Genomic DNA, 24,297 nt, shown 5'->3' with positions numbered 1-24,297 from the left:
GCATGTTTTCGCACCTTTCCACGGCACAGCGCAGCACAGAGCGGCACTGGTAGCTCCGAACGCCCGCACACGGCGCCTCGGACTCGCCGGTTCGGGCCGCCCCCATCTCGCAGATGCTTCTCGTACTTGTGCTGTCATATGGACCGCGACCCGAGCGGCAGCGAGCGGCAGTCGAGCAAAGTCGGGACAAGTCGGGACGGAAGGGGACAGCCGAGAATGAACCGTGCAAATTACGCAAATATCTGGAAGCGCGACGAGTGTCAGGCAGGTGAGAACGCTTCCCTCTGTCTTCATTTCTTGCTATCTTGTCACTACCCCTGCCAGCCCTTTTTTCATGCTACCTTTCTCATGTGACAAAGATGCTTCCATACTGATTTTAAACTATCGTAAGATACGATATTAAGGAACTCAGTTTGAAAAGAGTGCGCCAAGGAAGACTTCCAAAGAGTCTCTGGAAATAACAAAACAGTATGAAGTGACAGAAATGTTGTGAAATACGTCAGGGCATATTGTTTTGTAGCAGTGCACAACGGCAAATTTGTAAACAAAAATTTACCTTCCATCGCTACAAGAGATGGATACTTTGTCGAACAAACGAATGACAGGCGGTGCAACGAGCAGCTGTGTTGTGCGTCTGACCCACGTGGCGGCGCGCCGCACTGCGCGTCGCCTTCGAGGTGGAAGGACGTGCTTTGCGTCAAATGTGCCACCGAAAACGGCGATTGCGTGTGTTGGGAGGAGAGGCGAAGCCTTCTTCTGCCGTGCGGCTACTGTATAAGGACGCCAACGGCCATACCATGTTGAATACACCGGTTCTCGTCCGGTCACCGAAGTTAAGCAACATCGGGCCCGGTTAGTACTTGGATGGGTGACCGCCTGGGAACACCGGGTGCTGTTGGCTCCCTCTCTTCTTTTAAATTTTATGTCACTACACCTGCCAGCCCTCTTTTCATGAAAAACTCTCAGGTGCGACAAAGATGCTTCCACAAGCATTTTAAACTACTGTATTAAACGTAAGATGCGAAATTACAGTAATGAACTCAGTTTGAACAAGAATGCGCGGAGGAAGAGTGCTAGGATCTCGTTGAAAATAACGAAACACTGCGAATCGACAGATGTGCTCTTGAAACGCGTCAGAGAGTACTGTTTTGTAGGAGCGCTAAATTCCAAAAACTAACTACATTAAAGAAAGACCTGTTCCCGTCCGACCACCGAAGAAAAGCAACAACGTCAGTATTCGGATCGGCGACCGCCTGGGAACTCTGGCTGTCTTCATTTCTTGCTTTCTTGTCACTACTCCTGCCAGCCCTTTTTTCATGCTACCTTTCTCATGTGACAAAGATGCTTCCATACTGATTTTAAACTAACGTAAGATACGATATTAAGGAACTCAGTTTGAAAAGAGTGCGCCAAGTAAGACTTCCAAAGAGTCTCTGGAATAATAAAAACAGTATGAAGTGACAGAAATGTTGTGAAAAACGTCAGGGCATATTGTTTTGTAGCAGTGCACAAGGGCAAATTTGTAAACAAAAATTTACCTTTCGTCGCTACAAGAGATGTGTACTTTGCCGAAAAGCCTGTGTCTTGTGTGCATGTTTTCGCACCTTTCCACGGCAGAGCGCAGCACAGAGCGGCACTGGTAGCTCCGAACGCCCGCACACGGCGCCTCGGACTCGCCGGTTCGGGCCGCCCCCATCTCGCAGATGCTTCTCGTACTTGTGCTGTCATATGGACCGCGACCCGAGCGGCAGCGAGCGGCAGTCGAGCAAAGTCGGGACAAGTCGGGACGGAAGGGGACAGCCGAGAATGAATCGTGCAAATTACGCAAATATCTGGAAGCGCGACGAGTGTCAGGCAGGTGAGAACGCTTCCCTCTGTCTTCATTTCTTGCTATCTTGTCACTACCCCTGCCAGCCCTTTTTTCATGCTACCTTTCTCATGTGACAAAGATGCTTCCATACTGATTTTAAACTATCGTAAGATACGATATTAAGGAACTCAGTTTGAAAAGAGTGCGCCAAGGAAGACTTCCAAAGAGTCTCTGGAAATAACAAAACAGTATGAAGTGACAGAAATGTTGTGAAATACGTCAGGGCATATTGTTTTGTAGCAGTGCACAACGGCAAATTTGTAAACAAAAATTTACCTTCCATCGCTACAAGAGATGGATACTTTGTCGAACAAACGAATGACAGGCGGTGCAACGAGCAGCTGTGTTGTGCGTCTGACCCACGTGGCGGCGCGCCGCACTGCGCGTCGCCTTCGAGGTGGAAGGACGTGCTTTGCGTCAAATGTGCCACCGAAAACGGCGATTGCGTGTGTTGGGAGGAGAGGCGAAGCCTTCTTCTGCCGTGCGGCTACTGTATAAGGACGCCAACGGCCATACCATGTTGAATACACCGGTTCTCGTCCGATCACCGAAGTTAAGCAACATCGGGCCCGGTTAGTACTTGGATGGGTGACCGCCTGGGAACACCGGGTGCTGTTGGCTCCCTCTCTTCTTTTAAATTTTATGTCACTACACCTGCCAGCCCTCTTTTCATGAAAAACTCTCAGGTGCGACAAAGATGCTTCCACAAGCATTTTAAACTACTGTATTAAACGTAAGATGCGAAATTACAGTAATGAACTCAGTTTGAACAAGAATGCGCGGAGGAAGAGTGCTAGGATCTCGTTGAAAATAACGAAACACTGCGAATCGACAGATGTGCTCTTGAAACGCGTCAGAGAGTACTGTTTTGTAGGAGCGCTAAATTCCAAAAACTAACTACATTAAAGAAAGACCTGTTCCCGTCCGACCACCGAAGAAAAGCAACAACGTCAGTATTCGGATCGGCGACCGCCTGGGAACTCTGGCTGTCTTCATTTCTTGCTTTCTTGTCACTACTCCTGCCAGCCCTTTTTTCATGCTACCTTTCTCATGTGACAAAGATGCTTCCATACTGATTTTAAACTATCGTAAGATACGATATTAAGGAACTCAGTTTGAAAAGAGTGCGCCAAGGAAGACTTCCAAAGAGTCTCTGGAAATAACAAAACAGTATGAAGTGACAGAAATGTTGTGAAATACGTCAGGGCATATTGTTTTGTAGCAGTGCACAACGGCAAATTTGTAAACAAAAATTTACCTTCCATCGCTACAAGAGATGGATACTTTGTCGAACAAACGAATGACAGGCGGTGCAACGAGCAGCTGTGTTGTGCGTCTGACCCACGTGGCGGCGCGCCGCACTGCGCGTCGCCTTCGAGGTGGAAGGACGTGCTTTGCGTCAAATGCGCCACCGAAAACGGCGATTGCGTGTGTTGGGAGGAGAGGCGAAGCCTTCTTCTGCCGTGCGGCTACTGTATAAGGACGCCAACGGCCATACCATGTTGAATACACCGGTTCTCGTCCGATCACCGAAGTTAAGCAACATCGGGCCCGGTTAGTACTTGGATGGGTGACCGCCTGGGAACACCGGGTGCTGTTGGCTCCCTCTCTTCTCTTAAATTTTATGTCACTACACCTGCCAGCCCTCTTTTCATGAAAAACTCTCAGGTGCGACAAAGATGCTTCCACAAGCATTTTAAACTACTGTATTAAACGTAAGATGCGAAATTACAGTAATGAACTCAGTTTGAACAAGAATGCGCGGAGGAAGAGTGCTAGGATCTCGTTGAAAATAACGAAACACTGCGAATCGACAGATGTGCTCTTGAAACGCGTCAGAGAGTACTGTTTTGTAGGAGCGCTAAATTCCAAAAACTAACTACATTAAAGAAAGACCTGTTCCCGTCCGACCACCGAAGAAAAGCAACAACGTCAGTATTCGGATCGGCGACCGCCTGGGAACTCTGGCTGTCTTCATTTCTTGCTTTCTTGTCACTACTCCTGCCAGCCCTTTTTTCATGCTACCTTTCTCATGTGACAAAGATGCTTCCATACTGATTTTAAACTATCGTAAGATACGATATTAAGGAACTCAGTTTGAAAAGAGTGCGCCAAGGAAGACTTCCAAAGAGTCTCTGGAAATAACAAAACAGTATGAAGTGACAGAAATGTTGTGAAATACGTCAGGGCATATTGTTTTGTAGCAGTGCACAACGGCAAATTTGTAAACAAAAATTTACCTTCCATCGCTACAAGAGATGGATACTTTGTCGAACAAACGAATGACAGGCGGTGCAACGAGCAGCTGTGTTGTGCGTCTGACCCACGTGGCGGCGCGCCGCACTGCGCGTCGCCTTCGAGGTGGAAGGACGTGCTTTGCGTCAAATGTGCCACCGAAAATGGCGATTGCGTGTGTTGGGAGGAGAGGCGAAGCCTTCTTCTGCCGTGCGGCTACTGTATAAGGACGCCAACGGCCATACCATGTTGAATACACCGGTTCTCGTCCGATCACCGAAGTTAAGCAACATCGGGCCCGGTTAGTACTTGGATGGGTGACCGCCTGGGAACACCGGGTGCTGTTGGCTCCCTCTCTTCTTTTAAATTTTATGTCACTACACCTGCCAGCCCTCTTTTCATACAAACTCTCAGGTGCGACAAAGATGCTTCCACAAGCATTTTAAACTACTGTATTAAACGTAAGATGCGAAATTACAGTAATGAACTCAGTTTGAACAAGAATGCGCGGAGGAAGAGTGCTAGGATCTCGTTGAAAATAACGAAACACTGCGAATCGACAGATGTGCTCTTGAAACGCGTCAGAGAGTACTGTTTTGTAGGAGCGCTAAATTCCAAAAACTAACTACATTAAAGAAAGACCTGTTCCCGTCCGACCACCGAAGAAAAGCAACAACGTCAGTATTCGGATCGGCGACCGCCTGGGAACTCTGGCTGTCTTCATTTCTTGCTTTCTTGTCACTACTCCTGCCAGCCCTTTTTTCATGCTACCTTTCTCATGTGACAAAGATGCTTCCATACTGATTTTAAACTATCGTAAGATACGATATTAAGGAACTCAGTTTGAAAAGAGTGCGCCAAGTAAGACTTCCAAAGAGTCTCTGGAATAATAAAAACAGTATGAAGTGACAGAAATGTTGTGAAAAACGTCAGGGCATATTGTTTTGTAGCAGTGCACAAGGGCAAATTTGTAAACAAAAATTTACCTTTCGTCGCTACAAGAGATGTGTACTTTGCCGAAAAGCCTGTGTCTTGTGTGCATGTTTTCGCACCTTTCCACGGCACAGCGCAGCACAGAGCGGCACTGGTAGCTCCGAACGCCCGCACACGGCGCCTCGGACTCGCCGGTTCGGGCCGCCCCCATCTCGCAGATGCTTCTCGTACTTGTGCTGTCATATGGACCGCGACCCGAGCGGCAGCGAGCGGCAGTCGAGCAAAGTCGGGACAAGTCGGGACGGAAGGTGACAGCCGAGAATGAACCGTGCAAATTACGCAAATATCTGGAAGCGCGACGAGTGTCAGGCAGGTGAGAACGCTTCCCTCTGTCTTCATTTCTTGCTATCTTGTCACTACCCCTGCCAGCCCTTTTTTCATGCTACCTTTCTCATGTGACAAAGATGCTTCCATACTGATTTTAAACTATCGTAAGATACGATATTAAGGAACTCAGTTTGAAAAGAGTGCGCCAAGGAAGACTTCCAAAGAGTCTCTGGAAATAACAAAACAGTATGAAGTGACAGAAATGTTGTGAAATACGTCAGGGCATATTGTTTTGTAGCAGTGCACAACGGCAAATTTGTAAACAAAAATTTACCTTTCGTCGCTACAAGAGATGGATGCTTTGTCGAACAGCCTGTGTCTTGTGTGCATGTTTTCGCACCTTTCCACGGCACGGCGCAGCACAGAGCTGCCCTGGTAGCTCCGAACGGCCGCACACGGCGCCTCGGACACGCCGGTTCGGCCCGCGCCCATCTCGCAGATGTTTCTCGAGCTTGTGCTGTCATATGGACCGCGACCCGAGGGGCAGCGAGCGGCAGTCGAGCAAAGTCGGGACAAGTCGGGACGGAAGGGGACAGCCGAGAATGCACCGTGCGAATTACGCAAATATCTGGAAGCGCGACGCGTGTCAGGCAGGTGAGAACGCTTCCCTCGGTCCAGCAGGACACTGCCACACCCCGCGCAGTCCCCCCGCCGCCCGGCCGCGCCCAAGCCCTGCGCCGGATAACAATAATAAGGTGCGTCTCCCGCGAGTGTCGGAGGCCGCACGAACCAAACGAATGACAGGCGGTGCAACGAGCAGGTGTGTTGTGCGTTTGGCCCACGTGGCGGCGCGCCTCACTGCGCGTCGCCTTCGAGGTGGAAGGACGTGCTTTGCGTCAAATGCGCCACCAAAAACGGCGATTGCGTGTGTTGGGAGGAGAGGCGAAGCCTTCTTCTGCCGTGCGGCTACAGTATAAGGACGCCAACGGCCATACCATGTTGAATACACCGGTTCTCGTCCGATCACCGAAGTTAAGCAACATCGGGCCCGGTTAGTACTTGGATGGGTGACCGCCTGGGAACACCGGGTGCTGTTGGCTCCCTCTCTTCTTTTAAATTTTATGTCACTACACCTGCCAGCCCTCTTTTCATACAAACTCTCAGGTGCGAAAAAGATGCTTCCACAAGCATTTTAAACCACTGTATTAAACGTAAGATGCGAAATTACAGTAATGAACTCAGTTTGAACAAAATGCGCGGAGGAAGAGTGCTAGGAACTCGTTGAAAATAACGAAACACTGCGAATCGACAGATGTGCTCCTGAAATACGTCAGAGCCTACTGTTTTGTAGGAGCGCTAAATTCCAAAAACTAACTACATTAAAAAAACCTGTTCCTGTCCCACCACTGAAGATAAGCAACAACGTTAGTATTCGGATCGGCGACCGCCTGGGAACTCTGGCTGTCTTCATTTCTTGCTTTCTTGTCACTACCCCTGCCAGCCCTTTTTTCATGCTACCTTTCTCATGTGACAAAGATGCTTCCATACTGATTTTAAACTATCGTAAGATACGATATTAAGGAACTCAGTTTGAAAAGAGTGCGCCAAGGAAGACTTCCAAAGAGTCTCTGGAAATAACAAAACAGTATGAAGTGACAGAAATGTTGTGAAATACGTCAGGGCATATTGTTTTGTAGCAGTGCACAACGGCAAATTTGTAAACAAAAATTTACCTTTCGTCGCTACAAGAGATGGATGCTTTGTCGAACAGCCTGTGTCGTGTGTGCATGTTTTCGCACCTTTCCACGGCACGGCGCAGCACAGAGCTGCCCTGGTAGCTCCGAACGGCCGCACACGGCGCCTCGGACACGCCGGTTCGGCCCGCGCCCATCTCGCAGATGTTTCTCGAGCTTGTGCTGTCATATGGACCGCGACCCGAGGGGCAGCGAGCGGCAGTCGAGCAAAGTCGGGACAAGTCGGGACGGAAGGGGACAGCCGAGAATGCACCGTGCGAATTACGCAAATATCTGGAAGCGCGACGCGTGTCAGGCAGGTGAGAACGCTTCCCTCGGTCCAGCAGGACACTGCCACACCCCGCGCAGTCCCCCCGCCGCCCGGCCGCGCCCAAGCCCTGCGCCGGTTAACAATAATAAGGTGCGTCTCCCGCGAGTGTCGGAGGCCGCACGAACCAAACGAATGACAGGCGGTGCAACGAGCAGCTGTGTTGTGCGTTTGGCCCACGTGGCGGCGCGCCTCACTGCGCGTCGCCTTCGAGGTGGAAGGACGTGCTTTGCGTCAAATGCGCCACCGAAAACGGCGATTGCGTGTGTTGGGAGGAGAGGCGAAGCCTTCTTCTGCCGTGCGGCTACTGTATAAGGACGCCAACGGCCATACCATGTTGAATACACCGGTTCTCGTCCGATCACCGAAGTTAAGCAACATCGGGCCCGGTTAGTACTTGGATGGGTGACCGCCTGGGAACACCGGATGCTGTTGGCTCCCTCTCTTCTTTTAAATTTTATGTCACTACACCTGCCAGCCCTCTTTTCATACAAACTCTCAGGTGCGAAAAAGATGCTTCCACAAGCATTTTAAACCACTGTATTAAACGTAAGATGCGAAATTACAGTAATGAACTCAGTTTGAACAAAATGCGCGGAGGAAGAGTGCTAGGATCTCGTTGAAAATAACGAAACACTGCGAATCGACAGATGTGCTCCTGAAATACGTCAGAGCCTACTGTTTTGTAGGAGCGCTAAATTCCAAAAACTAACTACATTAAAGAAAGACCTGTTCCCGTCCGACCACCGAAGAAAAGCAACAACGTCAGTATTTGGATCGGCGACCGCCTGGGAACTCTGGCTGTCTTCATTTCTTGCTTTCTTGTCACTACTCCTGCCAGCCCTTTTTTCATGCTACCTTTCTCATGTGACAAAGATGCTTCCATACTGATTTTAAACTATCGTAAGATACGATATTAAGGAACTCAGTTTGAAAAGAGTGCGCCAAGTAAGACTTCCAAAGAGTCTCTGGAATAATAAAAACAGTATGAAGTGACAGAAATATTGTGAAAAACGTCAGGGCATATTGTTTTGTAGCAGTGCACAAGGGCAAATTTGTAAACAAAAATTTACCTTTCGTCGCTACAAGAGATGTATACTTTGCCGAAAAGCCTGTGTCTTGTGTGCATGTTTTCGCACCTTTCCACGGCACAGCGCAGCACAGAGCGGCACTGGTAGCTCCGAACGCCCGCACACGGCGCCTCGGACTCGCCGGTTCGGGCCGCGCCCATCTCGCAGATGCTTCTCGTACTTGTGCTGTCATATGGACCGCGACCCGAGCGGCAGCGAGCGGCAGTCGGGACAAGTCGGGACGGAAGGGGACAGCCGAGAATGAACCGTGCAAATTACGCAAATATCTGGAAGCGCGACGAGTGTCAGGCAGGTGAGAACGTTTCCCTCTGTCTTCATTTCTTGCTATCTTGTCACTACCCCTGCCAGCCCTTTTTTCATGCTACCTTTCTCATGTGACAAAGATGCTTCCATACTGATTTTAAACTATCGTAAGATACGATATTAAGGAACTCAGTTTGAAAAGAGTGCGCCAAGGAAGACTTCCAAAGAGTCTCTGGAAATAATAAAACAGTATGAAGTGACAGAAATGTTGTGAAATACGTCAGGGCATATTGTTTTGTAGCAGTGCACAACGGCAAATTTGTAAACAAAAATTTACCTTCCATCGCTACAAGAGATGGATACTTTGTCGAACAAACGAATGACAGGCGGTGCAACGAGCAGCTGTGTTGTGCGTCTGACCCACGTGGCGGCGCGCCGCACTGCGCGTCGCCTTCGAGGTGGAAGGACGTGCTTTGCGTCAAATGTGCCACCGAAAACGGCGATTGCGTGTGTTGGGAGGAGAGGCGAAGCCTTCTTCTGCCGTGCGGCTACTGTATAAGGACGCCAACGGCCATACCATGTTGAATACACCGGTTCTCGTCCGATCACCGAAGTTAAGCAACATCGGGCCCGGTTAGTACTTGGATGGGTGACCGCCTGGGAACACCGGGTGCTGTTGGCTCCCTCTCTTCTTTTAAATTTTATGTCACTACACCTGCCAGCCCTCTTTTCATGAAAAACTCTCAGGTGCGACAAAGATGCTTCCACAAGCATTTTAAACTACTGTATTAAACGTAAGATGCGAAATTACAGTAATGAACTCAGTTTGAACAAGAATGCGCGGAGGAAGAGTGCTAGGATCTCGTTGAAAATAACGAAACACTGCGAATCGACAGATGTGCTCTTGAAACGCGTCAGAGAGTACTGTTTTGTAGGAGCGCTAAATTCCAAAAACTAACTACATTAAAGAAAGACCTGTTCCCGTCCGACCACCGAAGAAAAGCAACAACGTCAGTATTCGGATCGGCGACCGCCTGGGAACTCTGGCTGTCTTCATTTCTTGCTTTCTTGTCACTACTCCTGCCAGCCCTTTTTTCATGCTACCTTTCTCATGTGACAAAGATGCTTCCATACTGATTTTAAACTATCGTAAGATACGATATTAAGGAACTCAGTTTGAAAAGAGTGCGCCAAGTAAGACTTCCAAAGAGTCTCTGGAATAATAAAAACAGTATGAAGTGACAGAAATGTTGTGAAAAACGTCAGGGCATATTGTTTTGTAGCAGTGCACAAGGGCAAATTTGTAAACAAAAATTTACCTTTCGTCGCTACAAGAGATGTATACTTTGCCGAAAAGCCTGTGTCTTGTGTGCATGTTTTCGCACCTTTCCACGGCAGAGCGCAGCACAGAGCTGCACTGGTAGCTCCGAACGCCCGCACACGGCGCCTCGGACTCGCCGGTTCGGGCCGCCCCCATCTCGCAGATGCTTCTCGTACTTGTGCTGTCATACGGACCGCGACCCGAGGGGCAGCGAGCGGCAGTCGAGCAAAGTCGGGACAAGTCGGGACGGAAGGGGACAGCCGAGAATGCACCGTGCGAATTACGCAAATATCTGGAAGCGCGACGCGTGTCAGGCAGGTGAGAACGCTTCCCTCGGTCCAGCAGGACACTGCCACACCCCGCGCAGTCCCCCCGCCGCCCGCCGCGCCCAAGCCCTGCGCCGGATAACAATAATAAGGTGCGTCTCCCGCGAGTGTCGGAGGCCGCACGAACCAAACGAATGACAGGCGGTGCAACGAGCAGCTGTGTTGTGCGTTTGGCCCATGTGGCGGCGCGCCTCACTGCGCGTCGCCTTCGAGGTGGAAGGACGTGCTTTGCGTCAAATGCGCCACCGAAAACGGCGTTTGCGTGTGTTGGGAGGAGAGGCGAAGCCTTCTTCTGCCGTGCGGCTACTGTATAAGGACGCCAACGGCCATACCATGTTGAATACACCGGTTCTCGTCCGATCACCGAAGTTAAGCAACATCGGGCCCGGTTAGTACTTGGATGGGTGACCGCCTGGGAACACCGGGTGCTGTTGGCTCCCTCTCTTCTTTTAAATTTTATGTCACTACACCTGCCAGCCCTCTTTTCATACAAACTCTCAGGTGCGAAAAAGATGCTTCCACAAGCATTTTAAACCACTGTATTAAACGTAAGATGCGAAATTACAGTAATGAACTCAGTTTGAACAAAATGCGCGGAGGAAGAGTGCTAGGAACTCGTTGAAAATAACGAAACACTGCGAATCGACAGATGTGCTCCTGAAATACGTCAGAGCCTACTGTTTTGTAGGAGCGCTAAATTCCAAAAACTAACTACATTAAAAAAGCCTGTTCCTGTCCGACCACTGAAGATAAGCAACAACGTTAGTATTCGGATCGGCGACCGCCTGGGAACTCTGGCTGTCTTCATTTCTTGCTTTCTTGTCACTACCCCTGCCAGCCCTTTTTTCATGCTACCTTTCTCATGTGACAAAGATGCTTCCATACTGATTTTAAACTATCGTAAGATACGATATTAAGGAACTCAGTTTGAAAAGAGTGCGCCAAGGAAGACTTCCAAAGAGTCTCTGGAAATAACAAAACAGTATGAAGTGACAGAAATGTTGTGAAATACGTCAGGGCATATTGTTTTGTAGCAGTGCACAACGGCAAATTTGTAAACAAAAATTTACCTTTCGTCGCTACAAGTGATGGATGCTTTGTCGAACAGCCTGTGTCTTGTGTGCATGTTTTCGCACCTTTCCACGGCACGGCGCAGCACAGAGCTGCCCTGGTAGCTCCGAACGGCCGCACACGGCGCCTCGGACACGCCGGTTCGGCCCGCGCCCATCTCGCAGACGTTTCTCGAGCTTGTGCTGTCATATGGACCGCGACCCGAGGGGCTGCGAGCGGCAGTCGAGCAAAGTCGGGACAAGTCGGGACGGAAGGGGACAGCCGAGAATGCACCGTGCGAATTACGCAAATATCTGGAAGCGCGACGAGTGTCAGGCAGGTGAGAACGCTTCCCTCGGTCCAGCAGGACACTGCCACACCCCGCGCAGTCCCCCCGCCGCCCGGCCGCGCCCAAGCCCTGCGCCGGATAACAATAATAAGGTGCGTCTCCCGCGAGTGTCGGAGGCCGCACGAACCAAACGAATGACAGGCGGTGCAACGAGCAGCTGTGTTGTGCGTTTGGCCCACGTGGCGGCGCGCCTCACTGCGCGTCGCCTTCGAGGTGGAAGGACGTGCTTTGCGTCAAATGCGCCACCGAAAACGGCGATTGCGTGTGTTGGGAGGAGAGGCGAAGCCTTCTTCTGCCGTGCGGCTACAGTATAAGGACGCCAACGGCCATACCATGTTGAATACACCGGTTCTCGTCCGATCACCGAAGTTAAGCAACATCGGGCCCGGTTAGTACTTGGATGGGTGACCGCCTGGGAACACCGGGTGCTGTTGGCTCCCTCTCTTCTTTTAAATTTTATGTCACTACACCTGCCAGCCCTCTTTTCATACAAACTCTCAGGTGCGAAAAAGATGCTTCCACAAGCATTTTAAACCACTGTATTAAACGTAAGATGCGAAATTACAGTAATGAACTCAGTTTGAACAAAATGCGCGGAGGAAGAGTGCTAGGAACTCGTTGAAAATAACGAAACACTGCGAATCGACAGATGTGCTCCTGAAATACGTCAGAGCCTACTGTTTTGTAGGAGCGCTAAATTCCAAAAACTAACTACATTAAAAAAACCTGTTCCTGTCCGACCACTGAAGATAAGCAACAACGTTAGTATTCGGATCGGCGACCGCCTGGGAACTCTGGCTGTCTTCATTTCTTGCTTTCTTGTCACTACCCCTGCCAGCCCTTTTTTCATGCTACCTTTCTCATGTGACAAAGATGCTTCCATACTGATTTTAAACTATCGTAAGATACGATATTAAGGAACTCAGTTTGAAAAGAGTGCGCCAAGGAAGACTTCCAAAGAGTCTCTGGAAATAACAAAACAGTATGAAGTGACAGAAATGTTGTGAAATACGTCAGGGCATATTGTTTTGTAGCAGTGCACAACGGCAAATTTGTAAACAAAAATTTACCTTTCGTCGCTACAAGAGATGGATGCTTTGTCGAACAGCCTGTGTCGTGTGTGCATGTTTTCGCACCTTTCCACGGCACGGCGCAGCACAGAGCTGCCCTGGTAGCTCCGAACGGCCGCACACGGCGCCTCGGACACGCCGGTTCGGCCCGCGCCCATCTCGCAGATGTTTCTCGAGCTTGTGCTGTCATATGGACCGCGACCCGAGCGGCAGCGAGCGGCAGTCGGGACAAGTCGGGACAAGTCGGGACAGCCGAGAATGCACCGTGCGAATTACGCAAATATCTGGAAGCGCGACGCGTGTCAGGCAGGTGAGAACGCTTCCCTCGGTCCAGCAGGACACTGCCACACCCCGCGCAGTCCCCCCGCCGCCCGGCCGCGCCCAAGCCCTGCGCCGGATAACAATAATAAGGTGCGTCTCCCGCGAGTGTCGGAGGCCGCACGAACCAAACGAATGACAGGCGGTGCAACGAGCAGCTGTGTTGTGCGTTTGGCCCACGTGGCGGCGCGCCTCACTGCGCGTCGCCTTCGAGGTGGAAGGACGTGCTTTGCGTCAAATGCGCCACCGAAAACGGCGATTGCGTGTGTTGGGAGGAGAGGCGAAGCCTTCTTCTGCCGTGCGGCTACTGTATAAGGACGCCAACGGCCATACCATGTTGAATACACCGGTTCTCGTCCGATCACCGAAGTTAAGTAACATCGGGCCCGGTTAGTACTTGGATGGGTGACCGCCTGGGAACACCGGGTGCTGTTGGCTCCCTCTCTTCTTTTAAATTTTATGTCACTACACCTGCCAGCCCTCTTTTCATACAAACTCTCAGGTGCGAAAAAGATGCTTCCACAAGCATTTTAAACCACTGTATTAAACGTAAGATGCGAAATTACAGTAATGAACTCAGTTTGAACAAAATGCGCGGAGGAAGAGTGCTAGGAACTCGTTGAAAATAACGAAACACTGCGAATCGACAGATGTGCTCCTGAAATACGTCAGAGCCTACTGTTTTGTAGGAGCGCTAAATTCCAAAAACTAACTACATTAAAAAAACCTGTTCCTGTCCGACCACTGAAGATAAGCAACAACGTTAGTATTCGGATCGGCGACCGCCTGGGAACTCTGGCTGTCTTCATTTCTTGCTTTCTTGTCACTACCCCTGCCAGCCCTTTTTTCATGCTACCTTTCTCATGTGACAAAGATGCTTCCATACTGATTTTAAACTATCGTAAGATACGATATTACGGAACTCAGTTTGAAAAGAGTGCGCCAAGGAAGACTTCCAAAGAGTCTCTGGAAATAACAAAACAGTATGAAGTGACAGAAATGTTGTGAAATACGTCAGGGCATATTGTTTTGTAGCAGTGCACAACGGCAAATTTGTAAACAAAAATTTACCTTTCGTCGCTACAAGAGATGGATGCTTTGTCGAACAGCCTGTGTCGTGTGTGCATGTTTTCGCACCTTTCCACGGCACGGCGCAGCGCAGAGCTGCCCTGGTAGCTCCGAACGGCCGCACACGGCGCCTCGGACACGCCGGTTCGGCCCGCGCCCATCTCGCAGATGTTTCTCGAGCTTGTGCTGTCATATGGACCGCGACCCGAGGGGCAGCGAGCGGCAGTCGAGCAAAGTCGGGACAAGTCGGGACGGAAGGGGACAGCCGAGAATGCACCGTGCGAATTACGCAAATATCTGGAAGCGCGACGCGTGTCAGGCAGGTGAGAACGCTTCCCTCGGTCCAGCAGGACACTGCCACACCCCGCGCAGTCCCCCCGCCGCCCGGCCGCGCCCAAGCCCTGCGCCGGATAACAATAATACGGTGCGTCTCCCGCGAGTGTCGGAGGCCGCACGAACCAAACGAATGACAGGCGGTGCAACGAGCTGCTGTGTTGTGCGTTTGGCCCACGTGGCGGCGCGCCTCACTGCGCGTCGCCTTCGAGGTGGAAGGACGTGCTTTGCGTCAAATGCGCCACCGAAAACGGCGATTGCGTGTGTTGGGAGGAGAGGCGAAGCCTTCTTCCGCCGTGCGGCTACAGTATAAAGACGCCAACGGCCATACCATGTAGAATACACCGGTTCTCGTCCAATCACCGAAGTTAAGCAACATCGGGCCCGGTTAGTACTTGGATGGGTGACCGACTGGGAACACCGGGAGCTGTTGGCTCCCTCTCTTCTTTTAAATTTTATGTCACTACACCTGCCAGCCCTCTTTTCATACAAACTCTCAGGTGCGAAAAAGATGCTTCCACAAGCATTTTAAACCACTGTATTAAACGTAAGATGCGAAATTACAGTAATGAACTCAGTTTGAACAAAATGCGCGGAGGAAGAGTGCTAGGAACTCGTTGAAAATAACGAAACACTGCGAATCGACAGATGTGCTCCTGAAATACGTCAGAGCCTACTGTTTTGTAGGAGCGCTAAATTCCAAAAACTAACTACATTAAAAAAAACCTGTTCCTGTCCGACCACTGAAGATAAGCAACAACGTTAGTATTCGGATCGGCGACCGCCTGGGAACTCTGGCTGTCTTCATTTCTTGCTTTCTTGTCACTACCCCTGCCAGCCCTTTTTTCATGCTACCTTTCTCATGTGACAAAGATGCTTCCATACTGATTTTAAACTATCGTAAGATACGATATTAAGGAACTCAGTTTGAAAAGAGTGCGCCAAGTAAGACTTCCAAAGAGTCTCTGGAATAATAAAAACAGTATGAAGTGACAGAAATGTTGTGAAAAACGTCAGGGCATATTGTTTTGTAGCATTGCACAAGGGCAAATTTGTAAACAAAAATTTACCTTTCGTCGCTACAAGAGATGTATACTTTGCCGAAAAGCCTGTGTCTTGTGTGCATGTTTTCAAACCTTTCCACGGCATGGCGCAGCACAGAGCTGCCCTGGTAGCTCCGAACGGCCGCACACGGCGCCTCGGACACGCCGGTTCGGCCCGCGCCCATCTCGCAGATGTTTCTCGAGCTTGTGCTGTCATATGGACCGCGACCCGAGGGGCAGCGAGCGGCAGTCGAGCAAAGTCGGGACAAGTCGGGACGGAAGGGGACAGCCGAGAATGCACCGTGCGAATTACGCAAATATCTGGAAGCGCGACGCGTGTCAGGCAGGTGAGAACGCTTCCCTCGGTCCAGCAGGACACTGCCACACCCCGCGCAGTCCCCCCGCCGCCCGGCCGCGCCCAAGCCCTGCGCCGGATAACAATAATAAGGTGCGTCTCCCGCGAGTGTCGGAGGCCGCACGAACCAAACGAATGACAGGCGGTGCAACGAGCAGCTGTGTTGTGCGTTTGGCCCACGTGGCGGCGCGCCTCACTGCGCGTCGCCTTCGAGGTGGAAGGACGTGCTTTGCGTCAAATGCGCCACCGAAAACGGCGATTGCGTGTGTTGGGAGGAGAGGCGAAGCCTTCTTCTGCCGTGCGGCTACAGTATAAGGACGCCAACGGCCATACCATGTTGAATACACCGGTTCTCGTCCGATCACCGAAGTTAAGCAACATCGGGCCCGGTTAGTACTTGGATGGGTGACCGCCTGGGAACACCGGGTGCTGTTGGCTCCCTCTCTTCTTTTAAATTTTATGTCACTACACCTGCCAGCCCTCTTTTCATACAAACTCTCAGGTGCGAAAAAGATGCTTCCACAAGCATTTTAAACCACTGTATTAAACGTAAGATGCGAAATTACAGTAATGAACTCAGTTTGAACAAAATGCGCGGAGGAAGAGTGCTAGGAACTCGTTGAAAATAACGAAACACTGCGAATCGACAGATGTGCTCCTGAAATACGTCAGAGCCTACTGTTTTGTAGGAGCGCTAAATTCCAAAAACTAACTACATTAAAAAAGCCTGTTCCTGTCCGACCACTGAAGATAAGCAACAACGTTAGTATTCGGATCGGCGACCGCCTGGGAACTCTGGCTGTCTTCATTTCTTGCTTTCTTGTCACTACCCCTGCCAGCCCTTTTTTCATGCTACCTTTCTCATGTGACAAAGATGCTTCCATACTGATTTTAAACTATCGTAAGATACGATATTAAGGAACTCAGTTTGAAAAGAGTGCGCCAAGGAAGACTTCCAAAGAGTCTCTGGAAATAACAAAACAGTATGAAGTGACAGAAATGTTGTGAAATACGTCAGGGCATATTGTTTTGTAGCAGTGCACAACGGCAAATTTGTAAACAAAGATTTACCTTTCGTCGCTACAAGAGATGGATGCTTTGTCGAACAGCCTGTGTCGTGTGTGCATGTTTTCGCACCTTTCCACGGCACGGCGCAGCACAGAGCTGCCCTGGTAGCTCCGAACGGCCGCACACGGCGCCTCGGACACGCCGGTTCGGCCCGCGCCCATCTCGCAGATGTTTCTCGAGCTTGTGCTGTCATATGGACCGCGACCCGAGGGGCAGCGAGCGGCAGTCGAGCAAAGTCGGGACAAGTCGGGACGGAAGGGGACAGCCGAGAATGCACCGTGCGAATTACGCAAATATCTGGAAGCGCGACGCGTGTCAGGCAGATGAGAACGCTTCCCTCGGTCCAGCAGGACACTGCCACACCCCGCGCAGTCCCCCCGCCGCCCGGCCGCGCCCAAGCCCTGCGCCGGATAACAATAATAAGGTGCGTCTCCCGCGAGTGTCGGAGGCCGCACGAACCAAACGAATGACAGGCGGTGCAACGAGCTGCTGTGTTGTGCGTTTGGCCCACGTGGCGGCGCGCCTCACTGCGCGTCGCCTTCGAGGTGGAAGGACGTGCTTTGCGTCAAATGCGCCACCGAAAACGGCGATTGCGTGTGTTGGGAGGAGAGGCGAAGCCTTCTTCTGCCGTGCGGCTACTGTATAAGGACGCCAACGGCCATACCATGTTGAATACACCGGTTCTCGTCCGATCACCGAAGTTAAGCAACATCGGGCCCGGTTAGTACTTGGATGGGTGACCGCGTGGGAACACCGGGTGCTGTTGGCTCCCTCTCTTCTTTTAAATTTTATGTCACTACACCTGCCAGCCCTCTTTTCATACAAACTCTCAGGTGCGAAAAAGATGCTTCCACAAGCATTTTAAACCACTGTATTAAACGTAAGATGCGAAATTACAGTAATGAACTCAGTTTGAACAAAATGCGCGGAGGAAGAGTGCTAGGAACTCGTTGAAAATAACGAAACACTGCGAATCGACAGATGTGCTCCTGAAATACGTCAGAGCCTACTGTTTTGTAGGAGCGCTAAATTCCAAAAACTAACTACATTAAAAAAACCTGTTCCTGTCCGACCACTGAAGATAAGCAACAACGTTAGTATTCGGATCGGCGACCGCCTGGGAACTCTGGCTGTCTTCATTTCTTGCTTTCTTGTCACTACCCCTGCCAGCCCTTTTTTCATGCTACCTTTCTCATGTGACAAAGATGCTTCCATACTGATTTTAAACTATCGTAAGATACGATATTAAGGAACTCAGTTTGAAAAGAGTGCGCCAAGGAAGACTTCCAAAGAGTCTCTGGAAATAACAAAACAGTATGAAGTGACAGAAATGTTGTGAAATACGTCAGGGCATATTGTTTTGTAGCAGTGCACAACGGCAAATTTGTAAACAAAAATTTACCTTTCGTCGCTACAAGAGATGGATGCTTTGTCGAACAGCCTGTGTCGTGTGTGCATGTTTTCGCACCTTTCCACGGCACGGCGCAGCACAGAGCTGCCCTGGTAGCTCCGAACGGCCGCACACGGCGCCTCGGACACGCCGGTTCGGCCCGCGCCCATCTCGCAGATGTTTCTCGAGCTTGTGCTGTCATATGGACCGCGACCCGAGCGGCAGCGAGCGGCAGTCGGGACAAGTCGGGACAAGTCGGGACAGCCGAGAATGCACCGTGCGAATTACGCAAAATATCTGGAAGCGCGACGCGTGTCAGGCAGGTGAGAACGCTTCCCTCGGTCCAGCAGGACACTGCCACACCCCGCGCAGTCCCCCCGCCGCCCGGCCGCGCCCAAGCCCTGCGCCGGATAACAATAATAAGGTGCGTCTCCCGCGAGTGTCGGAGGCCGCACGAACCAAACGAATGACAGGCGGTGCAACGAGCAGCTGTGTTGTGCGTTTGGCCCACGTGGCGGCGCGCCTCACTGCGCGTCGCCTTCGAGGTGGAAGGACGTGCTTTGCGTCAAATGTGCCACCGAAAACGGCGATTGCGTGTGTTGGGAGGAGAGGCGAAGCCTTCTTCTGCCGTGCGGTTACAGTATAAGGACGCCAACGGCCATACCATGTTGAATACACCGGTTCTCGTCCGATCACCGAAGTTAAGCAACATCGGGCCCGGTTAGTACTTGGATGGGTGACCGCCTGGGAACACCGGGTGCTGTTGGCTCCCTCTCTTCTTTTAAATTTTATGTCACTACACCTGCCAGCCCTCTTTTCATACAAACTCTCAGGTGCGAAAAAGATGCTTCCACAAGCATTTTAAACTACTGTATTAAACGTAAGATGCGAAATTACAGTAATGAACTCAGTTTGAACAAAATGCGCGGAGGAAGAGTGCTAGGAACTCGTTGAAAATAACGAAACACTGCGAATCGACAGATGTGCTCCTGAAATACGTCAGAGCCTACTGTTTTGTAGGAGCGCTAAATTCCAAAAACTAACTACATTAAAAAAACCTGTTCCTGTCCGACCACTGAAGATAAGCAACAACGTTAGTATTCGGATCGGCGACCGCCTGGGAACTCTGGCTGTCTTCATTTCTTGCTTTCTTGTCACTACCCCTGCCAGCCCTTTTTTCATGCTACCTTTCTCATGTGACAAAGATGCTTCCATACTGATTTTAAACTATCGTAAGATACGATATTAAGGAACTCAGTTTGAAAAGAGTGCGCCAAGGAAGACTTCCAAAGAGTCTCTGGAAATAACAAAACAGTATGAAGTGACAGAAATGTTGTGAAATACGTCAGGGCATATTGTTTTGTAGCAGTGCACAACGGCAAATTTGTAAACAAAAATTTACCTTTCGTCGCTACAAGAGATGGATGCTTTGTCGAACAGCCTGTGTCGTGTGTGCATGTTTTCGCACCTTTCCACGGCACGGCGCAGCACAGAGCTGCCCTGGTAGCTCCGAACGGCCGCACACGGCGCCTCGGACACGCCGGTTCGGCCCGCGCCCATCTCGCAGATGTTTCTCGAGCTTGTGCTGTCATATGGACCGCGACCCGAGCGGCAGCGAGCGGCAGTCGGGACAAGTCGGGACAAGTCGGGACAGCCGAGAATGCACCGTGCGAATTACGCAAATATCTGGAAGCGCGACGCGTGTCAGGCAGGTGAGAACGCTTCCCTCGGTCCAGCAGGACACTGCCACACCCCGCGCAGTCCCCACGCCGCCCGGCCGCGCCCAAGCCCTGCGCCGGATAACAATAATAAGGTGCGTCTCCCGCGAGTGTCGGAGGCCGCACGAACCAAACGAATGACAGGCGGTGCAACGAGCAGCTGTGTTGTGCGTTTGGCCCACGTGGCGGCGCGCCTCACTGCGCGTCGCCTTCGAGGTGGAAGGACGTGCTTTGCGTCAAATGCGCCACCGAAAACGGCGATTGCGTGTGTTGGGAGGAGAGGCGAAGCCTTCTTCTGCCGTGCGGCTACTGTATAAGGACGCCAACGGCCATACCATGTTGAATACACCGGTTCTCGTCCGATCACCGAAGTTAAGCAACATCGGGCCCAGTTAGTACTTGGATGGGTGACCGCCTGGGAACACCGGGTGCTGTTGGCTCCCTCTCTTCTTTTAAATTTTATGTCACTACACCTGCCAGCCCTCTTTTCATACAAACTCTCAGGTGCGAAAAAGATGCTTCCACAAGCATTTTAAACCACTGTATTAAACGTAAGATGCGAAATTACAGTAATGAACTCAGTTTGAACAAAATGCGCGGAGGAAGAGTGCTAGGAACTCGTTGAAAATAACGAAACACTGCGAATCGACAGATGTGCTCCTGAAATACGTCAGAGCCTACTGTTTTGTAGGAGCGCTAAATTCCAAAAACTAACTACATTAAAAAAACCTGTTCCTGTCCGACCACTGAAGATAAGCAACAACGTTAGTATTCGGATCGGCGACCGCCTGGGAACTCTGGCTGTCTTCATTTCTTGCTTTCTTGTCACTACCCCTGCCAGCCCTTTTTTCATGCTACCTTTCTCATGTGACAAAGATGCTTCCATACTGATTTTAAACTATCGTAAGATACGATATTAAGGAACTCAGTTTGAAAAGAGTGCGCCAAGTAAGACTTCCAAAGAGTCTCTGGAATAATAAAAACAGTATGAAGTGACAGAAATGTTGTGAAAAACGTCAGGGCATATTGTTTTGTAGCAGTGCACAACGGCAAATTTGTAAACAAAAATTTACCTTTCGTCGCTACAAGAGATGGATGCTTTGTCGAACAGCCTGTGTCGTGTGTGCATGTTTTCGCACCTTTCCACGGCACGGCGCAGCACAGAGCTGCCCTGGTAGCTCCGAACGGCCGCACACGGCGCCTCGGACACGCCGGTTCGGCCCGCGCCCATCTCGCAGATGTTTCTCGAGCTTGTGCTGTCATATGGACCGCGACCCGAGCGGCAGCGAGCGGCAGTCGTGACAAGTCGGGACAAGTCGGGACAGCCGAGAATGCACCGTGCGAATTACGCAAATATCTGGAAGCGCGACGCGTGTCAGGCAGGTGAGAACGCTTCCCTCGGTCCAGCAGGACACTGCCACACCCCGCGCAGTCCCCCCGCCGCCCGGCCGCGCCCAAGCCCTGCGCCGGATAACAATAATAAGGTGCGTCTCCCGCGAGTGTCGGAGGCCGCACGAACCAAACGAATGACAGGCGGTGCAACGAGCAGCTGTGTTGTGCGTTTGGCCCACGTGGCGGCGCGCCTCACTGCGCGTCGCCTTCGAGGTGGAAGGACGTGCTTTGCGTCAAATGCGCCACCGAAAACGGCGATTGCGTGTGTTGGGAGGAGAGGCGAAGCCTTCTTCTGCCTTCCGGCTACAGTATAAGGACGCCAACGGCCATACCATGTTGAATACACCGGTTCTCGTCCGATCACCGAAGTTAAGCAACATCGGGCCCAGTTAGTACTTGGATGGGTGACCGCCTGGGAACACCGGGTGCTGTTGGCTCCCTCTCTTCTATTAAATTTTATGTCACTACACCTGCCAGCCCTCTTTTCATGAAAAACTCTCAGGTGCGACAAAGATGCTTCCACAAGCATTTTAAACTACTGTATTAAACGTAAGATGCGAAATTACAGTTATGAACTCAGTTTGAACAAGAATGCGCGGAGGCAGAGTGCTAGGATCTCGTTGAAAATAACGAAACACTGCGAATCGACAGATGTGCTCTTGAAACGCGTCAGAGAGTACTGTTTTGTAGGAGCGCTAAATTCCAAAAACTAACTACATTAAAGAAAGACCTGTTCCCGTCCGACCACCGAAGAAAAGCAACAACGTCAGTATTCGGATCGGCGACCGCCTGGGAACTCTGGCTGTCTTCATTTCTTGCTTTCTTGTCACTACTCCTGCCAGCCCTTTTTTCATGCTACCTTTCTCATGTGACAAAGATGCTTCCATACTGATTTTAAACTATCGTAAGATACGATATTAAGGAACTCAGTTTGAAAAGAGTGCGCCAAGGAAGACTTCCAAAGAGTCTCTGGAAATAACAAAACAGTATGAAGTGACAGAAATGTTGTGAAATACGTCAGGGCATATTGTTTTGTAGCAGTGCACAACGGCAAATTTGTAAACAAAAATTTACCTTTCGTCGCTACAAGAGATGGATGCTTTGTCGAACAGCCTGTGTCTTGTGTGCATGTTTTCGCACCTTTCCACGGCACGGCGCAGCACAGAGCTGCCCTGGTAGCTCCGAACGGCCGCACACGGCGCCTCGGACACGCCGGTTCGGCCCGCGCCCATCTCGCAGATGTTTCTCGAGCTTGTGCTGTCATATGGACCGCGACCCGAGCGGCAGCGAGCGGCAGTCGAGCAAAGTCGGGACAAGTCGGGACGGAAGGGGACAGCCAAGAATGCACCGTGCGAATTACGCAAATATCTGGAAGCGCGACGCGTGTCAGGCAGGTGAGAACGCTTCCCTCGGTCCAGCAGGACACTGCCACACCCCGCGCAGTCCCCCCGCCGCCCGGCCGCGCCCAAGCCCTGCGCCGGATAACAATAATAAGGTGCGTCTCCCGCGAGTGTCGGAGGCCGCACGAACCAAACGAATGACAGGCGGTGCAACGAGCAGCTGTGTTGTGCGTTTGGCCCACGTGGCGGCGCGCCTCACTGCGCGTCGCCTTCGAGGTGGAAGGACGTGCTTTGCGTCAAATGCGCCACCGAAAACGGCGATTGCGTGTGTTGGGAGGAGAGGCGAAGCCTTCTTCTGCCGTGCGGCTCAGTATAAGGACGCCAACGGCCATACCATGTTGAATACACCGGTTCTCGTCCGATCACCGAAGTTAAGCAACATCGGGCCCGGTTAGTACTTGGATGGGTGACCGCCTGGGAACACCGGGTGCTGTTGGCTCCCTCTCTTCTTTTAAATTTTATGTCACTACACCTGCCAGCCCTCTTTTCATACAAACTCTCAGGTGCGAAAAAGATGCTTCCACAAGCATTTTAAACTACTGTATTAAACGTAAGATGCGAAATTACAGTAATGAACTCAGTTTGAACAAAATGCGCGGAGGAAGAGTGCTAGGAACTCGTTGAAAATAACGAAACACTGCGAATCGACAGATGTGCTCCTGAAATACGTCAGAGCCTACTGTTTTGTAGGAGCGCTAAATTCCAAAAACTAACTACATTAAAAAAACCTGTTCCTGTCCGACCACTGAAGATAAGCAACAACGTTAGTATTCGGATCGGCGACCGCCTGGGAACTCTGGCTGTCTTCATTTCTTGCTTTCTTGTCACTACCCCTGCCAGCCCTTTTTTCATGCTACCTTTCTCATGTGACAAAGATGCTTCCATACTGATTTTAAACTATCGTAAGATACGATATTAAGGAACTCAGTTTGAAAAGAGTGCGCCAAGGAAGACTTCCAAAGAGTCTCTGGAAATAACAAAACAGTATGAAGTGACAGAAATGTTGTGAAATACGTCAGGGCATATTGTTTTGTAGCAGTGCACAACGGCAAATTTGTAAACAAAAATTTACCTTTCGTCGCTACAAGAGATGGATGCTTTGTCGAACAGCCTGTGTCGTGTGTGCATGTTTTCGCACCTTTCCACGGCACGGCGCAGCACAGAGCTGCCCTGGTAGCTCCGAACGGCCGCACACGGCGCCTCGGACACGCCGGTTCGGCCCGCGCCCATCTCGCAGATGTTTCTCGAGCTTGTGCTGTCATATGGACCGCGACCCGAGGGGCAGCGAGCGGCAGTCGAGCAAAGTCGGGACAAGTCGGGACGGAAGGGGACAGCC

The 24,297-nt window shown here is 50.9% G+C and overlaps 17 non-coding genes across 17 annotated transcripts; all 17 read left to right on the top strand.

Moving 5' to 3' along the window:
- The first annotated feature begins 782 nt into the window (after nucleotides 1-782).
- LOC126307726 (5S ribosomal RNA) lies at nucleotides 783-901 on the top strand. Its single transcript, XR_007553710.1, has one exon. It is a non-coding gene; the product is annotated as a 5S ribosomal RNA (ribosomal RNA).
- Nucleotides 902-2,372: 1,471 nt separating this feature from the next.
- Nucleotides 2,373-2,491, top strand: LOC126308335 (5S ribosomal RNA). Its single transcript, XR_007554239.1, has one exon. It is a non-coding gene; the product is annotated as a 5S ribosomal RNA (ribosomal RNA).
- Nucleotides 2,492-3,354: 863 nt separating this feature from the next.
- Nucleotides 3,355-3,473, top strand: LOC126308323 (5S ribosomal RNA). The gene has a single exon (XR_007554228.1). It is a non-coding gene; the product is annotated as a 5S ribosomal RNA (ribosomal RNA).
- An 863-nt stretch (nucleotides 3,474-4,336) lies between these two features.
- On the top strand, nucleotides 4,337-4,455 carry LOC126308311 (5S ribosomal RNA). The gene has a single exon (XR_007554217.1). It is a non-coding gene; the product is annotated as a 5S ribosomal RNA (ribosomal RNA).
- A 1,891-nt stretch (nucleotides 4,456-6,346) lies between these two features.
- On the top strand, nucleotides 6,347-6,465 carry LOC126308299 (5S ribosomal RNA). The gene has a single exon (XR_007554206.1). It is a non-coding gene; the product is annotated as a 5S ribosomal RNA (ribosomal RNA).
- Nucleotides 6,466-7,745: 1,280 nt separating this feature from the next.
- On the top strand, nucleotides 7,746-7,864 carry LOC126307830 (5S ribosomal RNA). The gene has a single exon (XR_007553803.1). It is a non-coding gene; the product is annotated as a 5S ribosomal RNA (ribosomal RNA).
- A 1,459-nt stretch (nucleotides 7,865-9,323) lies between these two features.
- LOC126308287 (5S ribosomal RNA) lies at nucleotides 9,324-9,442 on the top strand. The gene has a single exon (XR_007554195.1). It is a non-coding gene; the product is annotated as a 5S ribosomal RNA (ribosomal RNA).
- Nucleotides 9,443-10,725: 1,283 nt separating this feature from the next.
- Nucleotides 10,726-10,844, top strand: LOC126308275 (5S ribosomal RNA). The gene has a single exon (XR_007554184.1). It is a non-coding gene; the product is annotated as a 5S ribosomal RNA (ribosomal RNA).
- A 1,280-nt stretch (nucleotides 10,845-12,124) lies between these two features.
- Nucleotides 12,125-12,243, top strand: LOC126308262 (5S ribosomal RNA). The gene has a single exon (XR_007554172.1). It is a non-coding gene; the product is annotated as a 5S ribosomal RNA (ribosomal RNA).
- A 1,270-nt stretch (nucleotides 12,244-13,513) lies between these two features.
- On the top strand, nucleotides 13,514-13,632 carry LOC126307724 (5S ribosomal RNA). The gene has a single exon (XR_007553708.1). It is a non-coding gene; the product is annotated as a 5S ribosomal RNA (ribosomal RNA).
- Nucleotides 13,633-14,912: 1,280 nt separating this feature from the next.
- Nucleotides 14,913-15,031, top strand: LOC126307896 (5S ribosomal RNA). The gene has a single exon (XR_007553862.1). It is a non-coding gene; the product is annotated as a 5S ribosomal RNA (ribosomal RNA).
- A 1,281-nt stretch (nucleotides 15,032-16,312) lies between these two features.
- On the top strand, nucleotides 16,313-16,431 carry LOC126308250 (5S ribosomal RNA). The gene has a single exon (XR_007554161.1). It is a non-coding gene; the product is annotated as a 5S ribosomal RNA (ribosomal RNA).
- Nucleotides 16,432-17,711: 1,280 nt separating this feature from the next.
- LOC126307677 (5S ribosomal RNA) lies at nucleotides 17,712-17,830 on the top strand. Its single transcript, XR_007553665.1, has one exon. It is a non-coding gene; the product is annotated as a 5S ribosomal RNA (ribosomal RNA).
- Nucleotides 17,831-19,101: 1,271 nt separating this feature from the next.
- On the top strand, nucleotides 19,102-19,220 carry LOC126308238 (5S ribosomal RNA). Its single transcript, XR_007554150.1, has one exon. It is a non-coding gene; the product is annotated as a 5S ribosomal RNA (ribosomal RNA).
- Nucleotides 19,221-20,490: 1,270 nt separating this feature from the next.
- Nucleotides 20,491-20,609, top strand: LOC126307793 (5S ribosomal RNA). The gene has a single exon (XR_007553770.1). It is a non-coding gene; the product is annotated as a 5S ribosomal RNA (ribosomal RNA).
- Nucleotides 20,610-21,879: 1,270 nt separating this feature from the next.
- Nucleotides 21,880-21,998, top strand: LOC126307792 (5S ribosomal RNA). Its single transcript, XR_007553769.1, has one exon. It is a non-coding gene; the product is annotated as a 5S ribosomal RNA (ribosomal RNA).
- A 1,283-nt stretch (nucleotides 21,999-23,281) lies between these two features.
- On the top strand, nucleotides 23,282-23,400 carry LOC126308225 (5S ribosomal RNA). Its single transcript, XR_007554139.1, has one exon. It is a non-coding gene; the product is annotated as a 5S ribosomal RNA (ribosomal RNA).
- Nucleotides 23,401-24,297: the final 897 nt, after the last annotated feature.

Source organism: Schistocerca gregaria, unplaced genomic scaffold, assembly GCF_023897955.1.
Source record: "Schistocerca gregaria isolate iqSchGreg1 unplaced genomic scaffold, iqSchGreg1.2 ptg000355l, whole genome shotgun sequence".
Lineage (NCBI taxonomy): Eukaryota > Metazoa > Arthropoda > Insecta > Orthoptera > Acrididae > Schistocerca > Schistocerca gregaria.
Note: the sequence above shows the minus strand (reverse complement) of the source record. Positions and strands in the feature narration are given on the sequence as shown.